The sequence below is a fragment of the Squalius cephalus genome, assembly GCF_949319135.1.
Source record: "Squalius cephalus genome assembly, chromosome: 6".
Taxonomy (NCBI): domain Eukaryota; kingdom Metazoa; phylum Chordata; class Actinopteri; order Cypriniformes; family Leuciscidae; genus Squalius; species Squalius cephalus.
The window spans coordinates 23199746-23213165 of NC_137127.1; positions in this window are offsets into that span (position 1 = coordinate 23199746).

The following is a 13420-nucleotide window of genomic DNA, read 5'->3' on the forward strand; positions in this document are numbered from 1 at the left end:
TTCATGGAGAAAATATTGCCCATGAGGGGGTGTCAAAGACTGTACAAAAAGGCTATCTCTTTTCCAAATGCTGTAACTTTTGATTCCTTTATCCAAAAATTATTATTTTTTTATCCAGATGCAGCTAACATGTAGGGGGACTTCACTAAAAAATAATTTTCCTCCTACCTTATTTCCTTCCTGAGTTATTCCATGACAAATAAGAAAGATATGCAAAATCATAATAAAAATTATATATATATATTGTCTTTTATCCGCTGTTTCTTGGCAGGACAATGTCCAAATGTAATGTAATTTATATTTTCAAAAAATTTAAAAAGAGTTCTTTCAAACGATACCTACCTTTTGACTCTCCTTGCTATAGTTTTGGAGTTATTATGATTATATAATTTTTATATAGTTTGGGGCAAAATTGGCTGTTTCAGTCTTACCAGTTCATTTCTCTCTGTGTGTGTGTGTGTGTTTGTGTGTGTGGGTGTGTGTGTGTGGGGGGGAGGGTGTCTTATTTGCACTCTTGATGTTCTAGAGTGTCACCCCTTCATTGCTGTACACTTTTTTTCAGCACAGTGGCTGATCTGTAGCTTGTACCACCAAAAGTTTCTCTGAGTTTTCCTATTTTTTCGTATTTCCCATTCATTTCCTATGTCGCCCGTTTTCGGGCGGGAGGAAGCTAAGTGTGACTTTTTTTTTTACGACCCTTTAACATATCAGAATCATCTCCTTGATTTTTGTGTGTGTTCATATAGGTAATAAAACAAAAGTCACCAAGTTTCACCCCCATCCGATGAAGCAAAAAAATTAAACAATTCGAAACGTTCAAGTTTTCGCCCGTTTTCGGACGAAGAAGCCCAGAGGGTTAAGAAATATTTGCATACATATACTGTATATATTTATATATTATTTATATTATATATAAATATAATTTTTTTATATATAAATTACACATTTTTCTTAAATATATACAAGCATGTGTGTGTATTTATATATACAAATTTAATTATACACAGTACGCACACATATATTATTTAAACACAAACTTTTATTTTGGATGCGATTAATCACGATTAATCTTTTGACAGCCCTAATATATATATAAATATAGCTGCGAGCAGCGATGGAGGGTCCAAGCCGGTGACATCGCCACCCCGGTGCCTTTAGTGTTTATTGGGCCCGCAATCGCTGCTCGCAGCTATATTTAGGGCCCAAGCCAAGAAAGGGCGAAGGCCCTATTGTTTTCGTTAGGATTATTATTAGGGCCCGAGCACCGATGGTGTGAGGACCCTCTTGGAATTGCTCTGTTTATTATTAGGGCCCAAGCCCTGAAAGGGCGAAGGCCCTATTGTTTTCGGTAGGATTATTATTATTATTATTATTATTAGGGCCCAAGCCCTGAAAGGGCGAAGACCCTATTGTTTTCGTTAGGATTATTATTAGGGCCCGAGCACCGATGGTGTGAGGACCCTCTTGGAATTGCTCTGTTTATTATTATTAGGGCCCGAGCACCGATGGTGTGAGGACCCTCTTGGAATTGCTCTGTTTATTATTATTATTAGGGCCCAAGCACCGATGGTGTGAGGACCCTCTTGGAATTGCTCTGTTTATTAGGGCCCAAGCCCTGAAAGGGCGAAGGCCCTATTGTTTCCGTAAGGATTATTATTATTTTTTTTCTTCATTATTTTTTTTTTTTTTTGCCTTTTTGCCACTTTTGGGGCCCTTAACATGCTCAAAAACTCTTGAAATTTTGCACACACGTCAGAACCTGCGGCCATCAGGGCCGGGCTGAAGCTGGTACTGGGGCGTGGCAGGGGGGCTCGACAGCGCCCCCTGGAATGGGGTCCGAAAACTTGGTCCATAAATCAAACACGCTTGCATGTAATAAAATGAAACTCAGTACACATATAGATCTCATCGGGCCGAACAACTTTCGTGCTCTAAGTTTTACAAAAGCCCAACAGGAAGTCGGTTATTATACGTTGTTTGGAAAACGCATACAATGGAATGTGAAATACTCCTCCTAGGGATTTCATCCGATCGCCACCAAACTCGGTGAGAATAAAGTCAAGACATTGAGGATGAATTCTTGCGATCGGATTTTTGATATCTCGAACGGTTTGGCCGTGGCGAGGAAACGAATTTATGGCGAATAATGGGACACAGGAAGTGTGTTATAACTTCTGCATACATTAACTGATCTTGATGAAACTTCAGCAGTGTGTTCGTTGTAAGAGGCCGATCACATGGATGTGACTATTGTGAGTCAAAGTTATAGCGCCACCAACTGGCAGCAGGAAGTGTGTCACTTTCAAAATGCTTTGAAGTCACCCTCTTAATTTTACCCGATTTGCTTCAAACTTTATGTGTATAATGTAAACACAGGGCAGATGTAGACCTGTGAAAGGATTATTGATATCTTAGATACTGTTGCCGTGGCAACGCATCAAGTTTTAATATTCTTTTCGGATGCGTTTGAGACTCTTAACATGCTTGAAATTGGATGAAACTCGACAGACACATAACACTTATTAGCCAGTAGACATGTGAAAAGTTTCAGAAACGGGCGTGGCAGGGGGGCTCAACAGCGCCCTCTTGAACAGGGTCTGAAAACTTGGTCCATATATCAAACACGCTTGCATGAAATAATATGAAACTCGGTACACATATAGATTTCGTCGGGCCGAACAACTTTCCCTCTGACAAGTTTCACGCCAGCCCAACAGGAAGTCAGCTATTATGGGTTGTTTGGAAAACGCTTGCTGTGGAATGTGATGTACTCCTCCTAGAGAATTCATTCAATCACCTCCAAACTCAGTCAGCATGAAGTAAAGACATTGAGGATGCTAAATTGCGGACGGATTTTTGATATCTTGAACGGTTTGGCCGTGGTGAGGAAACGAATTTATGGCGAGAAAAGAGAGACACGAAGTGTTATAACTTCTGCATACATCAACTGATCTTGATGAAACTTCAGCAGTGTGTTCGTGGTAAGAGGCCGATCAGATGGATGTGACTATTGTGAGTCAAAGTTATAGCGCCACCAACTGGCAGCAGGAAGTGTGTCACTTTCAACATGCTTTTGACAAAAGTGGGGGGGTTAGTTTTAAATACAGTAAAAAAAAAATGTTTTTATATTGTTCTCATCAAGCCGGACAACTTTCTAATTTACATTCATTAGCTCAGAGCAAAAGGAAGTCAGATATTTTGGTCTGAATGTGGATTTTTTTGCAAAATCAGCCTATGAATTTTTAGCCACTCCTCTTAAACTATTTATTTTATTCCCACCAAACTTTTTCAACATGATGAAAATACATTAAATATGCTAAATTGTGAACGGATAATAAATATCTCAAACGGTTTTGCTATGGCGAGGGATTAAAGTAATGTCCAAAAAGGAAAAACTAAAAGCCTCAAATTTTCTAAAAATGTAATTATATACCATTTATTTCTATATAAAAGTATACAAACATCACAACTAAACATTTTATTCTTTTTTTTTTCAATTTAAGAATGAATTTTAAGTTTAAAAACTGCCAGAATGGTTGTTTAGTCTAAACAATACATAAATAAAGTCAAACATAGTGCTATACTGCCCTCTTGTGTTCAAAATCAGGTAGGCCTATTATATCTATATATAAATATACTAGGTATGTGACGGTGAGAATATTTTACCACCGGTTAACTGACGTGTGACACCGCTGGGGGCTTTTTAATCGCTAACTTAAAAACTAAAGTAAAATATGTTCGTCCGCACTGACATTTATATTGGTTGAGCGAGCGTTTCAAATGAATTCCTATGGAAGTAGGAATTAACTGAAAAACGTTCACTCTGTTCTGCTCGTTCCTCGCCGTGGACGTGCACCGTTATGAATGCCCGTGCAGCCATGAGCATTTTAGTTTCATTTTAAAATTAGCGCCTTTCGGGGGGTGGATTGCTTGAAATTATTTTACAAAAGCACAATTTTGTGTTTTATTGCAACTTTACACAAATATAAGTTAACACTTTGCAGTTTGAATGTCGTCCTGTATAATGATGGAGTATGTTTTTATGTGTCTACTGTTCAATCGCGCCCACGCCACACACACACACACACACACACACGGTTTACTATCTTTGTGGGTACTCTCCATGGACTTAATGGTTTTTATACTGTACAAACTGTATATTCTATCTCCTCACACTAACCCTACCCCTAAACCTACCTATCCCATAAAACTTTCTGCATTTTTACATTTCCAAAAAAACTCATTCTGTATGATTTATAATCTTGTTTACCCATGGGGACCTCTATTTAGGTCCCCACTGTGACACGAGTCCCCATGAGTCTGTGTGCATTCAGGTTAAAGTCCCCACCGGGATAGAAAAACATGAACACACACACACACACACACACACACACACACACACACACACACACACACACACACACACACACACACTCCAGCATTACAATCTTGACATCGCAGCCTGTTCATTATAGCCTTAATAAAATATAATAATAAAATAGTCAACCTAACATATAAAAATTACACTGCTCTAAATAGTCAGTAGTACAATTCGTACATTCACAGTAAGCACCGCTCGCTCCACTGTGATGTTTCCAAGCAAATTTTTGCGCATGTGAAGAGGATGATTTTTTCCATCAATATTGGAACATGAGTGAAGAACAAAGCCTATAATAAAGAATAGTTTAGCATCCAAATACATCGCAAATGTTGAAACATTTTGATTCTGATGAGAGGGTTACGTGAGCCCAACACTGCTTACTTTCATTTTTACTTTTACATTAAATTTAAAGGATTTGTTGTGGAATATTTTGAGTGTATCATAAAATCTGAATAAAAAAATAATAATAATAATAAAAAAAAAAAAAAATGAATGAATGAATGAATAAATAAATAAATATATATATGTATGTGTATATATATATATATATATATATATATATAGCTGCGAGCAGCGATAAAGGGCCAAAGCCGGCGGCACCGCCACCCTAAAGGCACCGGGGTTGCGGTGCCACCGGCTTGGGCCCGTAATCGCTGCTCGCAGCTATATTTATTATTAGGGCCCGAGCACCGATGGTGTGAGGACCCTCTTGGAATTGCTCTGTTTATTATTATTATTATTAGGGCCCGAGCACCGATGGTGTGAGGACCCTCTTGGAATTGCTCTGTTTATTATTATTATTATTATTCTTCTCCGCATTGAATTGCATTTTTGAGGGCCTAAACATGCGCGAAAACTCACGAAACTTTGCACACGCGTCAGAACTGGCGAAAATTTACATCTGATATAGGTTTCAGAATTGGACGGGGCAAAATGGCTCGATAGCGCCACCTATAAAAGTTCAACGGAGTGCGCCTCCTGCAACGTTCCACGTACGTGCACGAAATTCGGTACATACGTGTAATGACCTAATACCTACAAAAAAGTCTCTTGGAGCATAGCCCTAAACACAACAGGAAGTCAGCCATTTTGAACTTCCTCTCAGATTTTTGTGCAGTTTTTGCCATTTTCAGGCCTCGTACTTTAACGAACTCCTCCTACAGTTTTAATCTGATCATCTTCAAATTTGGTGAGTGTAATCTTAAGGCCTTTGCGACGTTAAATTGCGAAGATCTTGAGTTTTCGTCGAAGGGCGGGTCCTCGGCGGCCTTACAAATTTCGATGTTTCGCCATGAAACAGGAAGTTGCTGTAACTCAGGCATGGAATGTCCAATCTCCCCCAAACTTCACACGTTTGATAAGAGTTCTGTCCTGAACACATGGCCATGCTCATATTCAGTTATAGTCATAGCGCCACCTGCTGGCAACAGGAAGTGACATGTTTAACACTGTTATGGACTCCTAATAACATATAAAAAAGTGCCAGCAAGTGCGAAACATGCTAACAACATACTAGAAGCATGCTAAAACATGCTAGCAAACTCTTAGCTAAGTGCTAAAGCATGCTATTATTGCAATTAAATAGGAATTTGCTGTAACTCAGGCATGGAATGTCCAATCTGCCCCAAACTTCACACTTTTGATAAGCGTTCTGTCCTGAACACATCTACATGATAATATTCAGTTATAGTAATAGCGCCACCTACTGGCAACAGGAAGTGTCATGTTTAACACGTTGATGCCATTCTAGCAACATGTTAAAAATGCCATTGAGGTCTAAACATGCTAGAAACATGTTAAAACATGCTAGCAATACTTAGCTAAGTGCTAAAGCATGCTAATTCAATGAAACAGGATGTTGTTGTTACTCAAGAAGGCAATGTCCAATATGCGCCAAACTTCACACTTTTAATAAACGTTCTGTCCTGAACACATGACCATGCTCATATTCAGTTACAGTCATAGTGCCACCTGCTGGCAACAGGAAGTGACATGTTAAACACTGTTGTGGACATATAAAAACATATAAAAAAAGTGCCAGCAAGTGCTAAACATGCTAACAACATACTAGAAACATGCTAAAACATGCTAGCAAACACTTAGCTAAGTGCTAAAGCATGCTATTGCTGCAATTAAATAGGAATTTGCTGTAACACAGGCATGGAATGTCCAATCTGCCCCAAACTTCACACGTTTGATAAGAGTCATGGCCTGAACACATCTACATGAGAATATTCAGTTATAGTAATAGCGCCACCTGCTGTCAACAGGAAGTGACATGTTTAACACTGTTGTGGTCTCCTAATAACATATATAAAAGAGCCAGCAAGTGCTAAACAGGTTAGCAACATACTAGAAACATGCTAGCAAACACTTAGCTAAGTGATAAAGCATGCTATTACTGCAATTAAATAGGAATTTGCTGTAACTCAGGCATGGAACGTCCAATCTGCCCCAAACTTCACATGTTTGATAAGAATCATGGCCTGAACGCATGCCTATGCTCAAATTCAGTTATAGTAATAGCGCCACCTACTGGCAACAGGAAGTGACATGTTTAACACGTTGATGCCGTTCTAGCAACATGTTAAAAATGCCATTGAGTTCTAAACATGCTAGAAACATATTAAAACATGCTAGCAATACTTAGCTAAGTGCTAAAGCATGCTAATTCAATGAAACAGGACTTTGTTGTTACTCAAGAAGGCAATGTACAATCTACCCCAAACGTCACACGTTTGATAAGAGTTATCTCTTGAACACATGTCCATGCTCATATTTAGTTATAGTCATAGCGCCACCTGCTGGCAACAGGAAGTGACGTTTAACACTGTTCTTGACTCCTAATAACATATAAAAAAATGCCAGTAGGTGCTAAACATCCTACCAACATACTAGAGACATGCTAAAACATAATAGCAAACACTTAGCTAAGTGCTAAAGAATGATATTACTGCAATTAAATATGAATTTGCTGTAACTCAGGCATGGAATGTCCAATCTGCCCCAAACTTCACACTTTTGATAAGCGTTCTGTCCTGAACACATGACCATGCTTATATTCAGTTACAGTCATAGCGCCACCTGCTGGCAACAGGAAGTGACATGTTTAACACTGTTGTGGACTCCTAATAACATATAAAAAAGTGCCAGCAAGTGTTAAACATGCTAACAACATACTAGAAACATGCTAAAACATGCTAGCAAACTCTTAGCCAAGTGCTAAAGCATGCTATTATTGCAATTAAATAGGAATTTGCTGTAACTCAGGCATGGAATGTCCAATCTGCCCCAAACTTCACACTTTTGATAAGAGTCATGGCCTGAACACATCTACATGAGAATGTTCAGTTATAGTAATAGCGCCACCAACTGGCAACAGGAAGTGACATGTTTAACACGTTGATGCCGTTCTAGCAACATGTTAAAACATGCTAACAATGCTTAGCTAAGTTCTAAAGAATGCTAATTCAATGAAACATGACTTTGTTGTTACTCAAGAAGGCAATGTCCAATTTGCACCAAACTTCACATGTTTGATAAGAGTTCTGTCCTGAACACACATCCATGCTCATATTCAGTTATAGTCATAACGCCACCTACTGGCAACAGAAACTGACATGGTTAACACAGTAATGCAGTACTAACCACATAATTATTGTGTACTAAGCATGCTAGAAACAGACTGAACATGCTAGCAACACTTAGCTGAGTCATGAAGCATGCTATTATCACCATTATACAAAACATTTTGTAACTGACTTTGACATACTCTTACTATATATACCTCCTTAAATGTACATTTCCCAACCATGCTCTGCCTTCCTAAAGCCACCGAGTGTTGATGGCACGGGTGCGAGGGCCCTTTCATCGCTGCTTGCAGCTTTAATTAGGGCCCGAGCACCGATGGTGTGAGGACCCTCTTGGAATTGCTCTGTTTATTATTATTATTATTATTATTATTATTATTCTCCGCATTGAATTGCATTTTTGAGGGCCTAAACATGCGCGAAAACTCACGAAACTTTGCACACGCGTCAGAACTGGCGAAAATTTACATCTGATATAGGTTTCAGAATTGGACGGGGCAAAATGGCTCGATAGCGCCACCTATAAAAGTTCAACGGAGTGCGCCTCCCGCAACGTTCAACGTACGTGCACGAAATTCGGTACATACGTGTAATGACCTAATACCTACAAAAAAGTCTCTTGGAGCATAGCCCTAAACACAACAGGAAGTCAGCCATTTTGAACTTCCTCTCAGATTTTTGTGCAGTTTTTGCCATTTTCAGGCCTCGTACTTTAGCGAACTCCTCCTACAGTTTTAATCTGATCATCTTCAAATTTGGTGAGTGTAATCTTAAGGCCTTTGCGACGTTAAATTGCGAAGATCTTGAGTTTTCTTCGAAGGGCGGGTCCTCGGCGGCCTTACAAATTTCGATGTTTCGCCATGAAACAGGAAGTTGCTGTAACTCAGGCATGGAATGTCCAATCTGCCCCAAACTTCACACGTTTGATAAGAGTTCTGTCCTGAACACATGGCCATGCTCATATTCAGTTATAGTCATAGCGCCACCTGCTGGCAACAGGAAGTGACATGTTTAACACTGTTATGGACTCCTAATAACATATAAAAAAGTGCCAGCAAGTGCTAAACATGCTAACAACATACTAGAAGCATGCTAAAACATGCTAGCAAACTCTTAGCTAAGTGCTAAAGCATGCTATTATTGCAATTAAATAGGAATTTGCTGTAACTCAGGCATGGAATGTCCAATCTGCCCCAAACTTCACACTTTTGATAAGCGTTCTGTCCTGAACACATCTACATGATAATATTCAGTTATAGTAATAGCGCCACCTACTGGCAACAGGAAGTGTCATGTTTAACACGTTGATGCCATTCTAGCAACATGTTAAAAATGCCATTGAGGTCTAAACATGCTAGAAACATGTTAAAACATGCTAGCTAATGTTAAAACATGCTAGCAATACTTAGCTAAGTGGTAAAGCATGCTAATTCAATGAAACAGGATGTTGTTGTTACTCAAGAAGGCAATGTCCAATATGCGCCAAACTTCACACTTTTAATAAACGTTCTGTCCTGAACACATGACCATGCTCATATTCAGTTACAGTCATAGTGCCACCTGCTGGCAACAGGAAGTGACATGTTAAACACTGTTGTGGACATATAAAAACATATAAAAAAAGTGCCAGCAAGTGCTAAACATGCTAACAACATACTAGAAACATGCTAAAACATGCTAGCAAACACTTAGCTAAGTGCTAAAGCATGCTATTGCTGCAATTAAATAGGAATTTGCTGTAACACAGGCATGGAATGTCCAATCTGCCCCAAACTTCACACGTTTGATAAGAGTCATGGCCTGAACACATCTACATGAGAATATTCAGTTATAGTAATAGCGCCACCTGCTGTCAACAGGAAGTGACATGTTTAACACTGTTGTGGTCTCCTAATAACATATATAAAAGAGCCAGCAAGTGCTAAACAGGTTAGCAACATACTAGAAACATGCTAGCAAACACTTAGCTAAGTGATAAAGCATGCTATTACTGCAATTAAATAGGAATTTGCTGTAACTCAGGCATGGAACGTCCAATCTGCCCCAAACTTCACATGTTTGATAAGAATCATGGCCTGAACGCATGCCTATGCTCAAATTCAGTTATAGTAATAGCGCCACCTACTGGCAACAGGAAGTGACATGTTTAACACGTTGATGCCGTTCTAGCAACATGTTAAAAATGCCATTGAGTTCTAAACATGCTAGAAACATATTAAAACATGCTAGCAATACTTAGCTAAGTGCTAAAGCATGCTAATTCAATGAAAAAGGACTTTGTTGTTACTCAAGAAGGCAATGTACAATCTACCCCAAACGTCACACGTTTGATAAGAGTTATCTCTTGAACACATGTCCATGCTCATATTTAGTTATAGTCATAGCGCCACCTGCTGGCAACAGGAAGTGACGTTTAACACTGTTCTTGACTCCTAATAACATATAAAAAAATGCCAGTAGGTGCTAAACATCCTACCAACATACTAGAGACATGCTAAAACATAATAGCAAACACTTAGCTAAGTGCTAAAGAATGATATTACTGCAATTAAATATGAATTTGCTGTAACTCAGGCATGGAATGTCCAATCTGCCCCAAACTTCACACTTTTGATAAGCGTTCTGTCCTGAACACATGACCATGCTTATATTCAGTTACAGTCATAGCGCCACCTGCTGGCAACAGGAAGTGACATGTTTAACACTGTTGTGGACTCCTAATAACATATAAAAAAGTGCCAGCAAGTGTTAAACATGCTAACAACATACTAGAAACATGCTAAAACATGCTAGCAAACTCTTAGCCAAGTGCTAAAGCATGCTATTATTGCAATTAAATAGGAATTTGCTGTAACTCAGGCATGGAATGTCCAATCTGCCCCAAACTTCACACTTTTGATAAGAGTCATGGCCTGAACACATCTACATGAGAATGTTCAGTTATAGTAATAGCGCCACCAACTGGCAACAGGAAGTGACATGTTTAACACGTTGATGCCGTTCTAGCAACATGTTAAAACATGCTAACAATGCTTAGCTAAGTTCTAAAGAATGCTAATTCAATGAAACATGACTTTGTTGTTACTCAAGAAGGCAATGTCCAATTTGCACCAAACTTCACATGTTTGATAAGAGTTCTGTCCTGAACACACATCCATGCTCATATTCAGTTATAGTCATAACGCCACCTACTGGCAACAGAAACTGACATGGTTAACACCGTAATGCAGTACTAACAACATAATTATTGTGTACTAAGCATGCTAGAAACAGACTGAACATGCTAGCAACACTTAGCTGAGTCATGAAGCATGCTATTATCACCATTATACAAAACATTTTGTAACTGACTTTGACATACTCTTACTATATATACCTCCTTAAATGTACATTTCCCAACCATGCTCTGCCTTCCTAAAGCCACCGAGTGTTGATGGCACGGGTGCGAGGGCCCTTTCATCGCTGCTTGCAGCTTTAATTATTATTATTATTCTTCTTCTCCGCATTTAATTGCATTTTTGAGGGCCTACATGCTCGAAAACTCACGAAACTTTGCACACGCGTCAGAACTGGCGAAAATTTACATCTGATATAGGTTTCAGAATTGGACGGGGCAAAATGGCTCGATAGCGCCACCTATAAAAGTTCAACGGAGTGCGCCTCCCGCAACGTTCCACGTACGTGCACGAAATTCGGTACATACATGTAATGACCTAATACCTACAAAAAAGTCTCTTGGAGCATAGCCCTAAACACAACAGGAAGTCAGCCATTTTGAACTTCCTCTCAGATTTTTGTGCAGTTTTTGCCATTTTCAGGCCTCGTACTTTAACGAACTCCTCCTACAGTTTTAATCTGATCATCTTCAAATTTGGTGAGTGTAATCTTAAGGCCTTTGCGACGTTAAATTGCGAAGATCTTGAGTTTTCGTCAAAGGGCGGGTCCTCGGCGGCCTGACAAATTTCGATGTTTCGCCATGAAACAGGAAGTTGCTGTAACTCAGGCATGGAATGTCCAATCTGCCCCAAACTTCACACTTTTGATAAGCGTTCTGTCCTGAACACATGACCATGCTCATATTCAGTTACAGTCATAGCGCCACCTGCTGGCAACAGGAAGTGACATGTTTAACACTGATATGGACTCCTAATAACATATAAAAAAGTGCCAGCAAGTGCTAAACATGCTAACAACATAATAGAAGCATGCTAAAACATGCTAGCAAACTCTTAGCTAAGTGCTAAAGCATGCTATTATTGCAATTAAATAGGAATTTGCTGTAACTCAGGCATGGAATGTCCAATCTGCCCCAAACTTCACACTTTTGATAAGCGTTCTGTCCTGAACACATCTACATGAGAAAATTCAGTTATAGTAATAGCGCCACCTACTGGTAACAGGAAGTGACATGTTTAACACTCTTGTGGTCTCCTAATAACATATAAAAAAGAGCCAACAAGTGCTAAACAGGTTAGCAACATACTAGAAACATGCTAGCAAACACTTAGCTAAGTGCTAAAGCATGCTATTACTGCAATTAAATAGGAATTTGCTGTAACTCAGGCATGTAATGTCCAATCTGCCCCAAACTTCACACATTTGATAAGAATCATGGCCTGAACACATGTCTATGCTCAAATTCAGTTATAGTAATAGCACCACCTACTGGCAACAGGAAGTGACATGTTTAACACTTTGATGCCGTTCTAGCAACATGTTAAAAATGCCATTGAGTTCTATACATGCTAGAAACATGTTAAAACATGCTAGCAGTACTTAGCTAAGTGCTAAACCATGCTAATTCAATGAAACAGGACTTTGTTGTTACTCAAGAAGGCAATGTACAATCTACCCCAAACTTCACACGTTTGATAAGAGTTATCTCTTGAACACATGTCCATGCTCATATTTAGTTATAGTCATAGCGCCACCTGCTGGCAACAGGAAGTGACGTTTAACACTGTTCTTGACTCCTAATAACATATAAAAAAATGCAAGTAGGTGCTAAACATCCTACCAACATACTAGAGACTTGCTAAAACATACTAGCAAACACTTAGCTAAGTGCTAAAGAATGATATTACTGCAATTAAATATGAATTTGCTGTAACTCAGGCAAGGAATGTCCAATCTGCCCCAAACTTCACACTTTTGATAAGCGTTCTGTCCTGAACACATGACCATGCTCATATTCAGTTACAGTCATAGCGCCACCTGCTGGCAACAGGAAGTGACATGTTTAACACTGTTATGGACTCCTAATAACATATAAAAAAGTGCCAGCAAGTGCTAAACATGCTAACAACATACTAGAAGCATGCTAAAACATGCTAGCAAACTCTTAGCTAAGTGCTAAAGCATGCTATTATTGCAATTAAATAGGAATTTGCTGTAACTCAGGCATGGAATGTCCAATCTGCCCCAAACTTCACACTTTTGATAAGCGTTC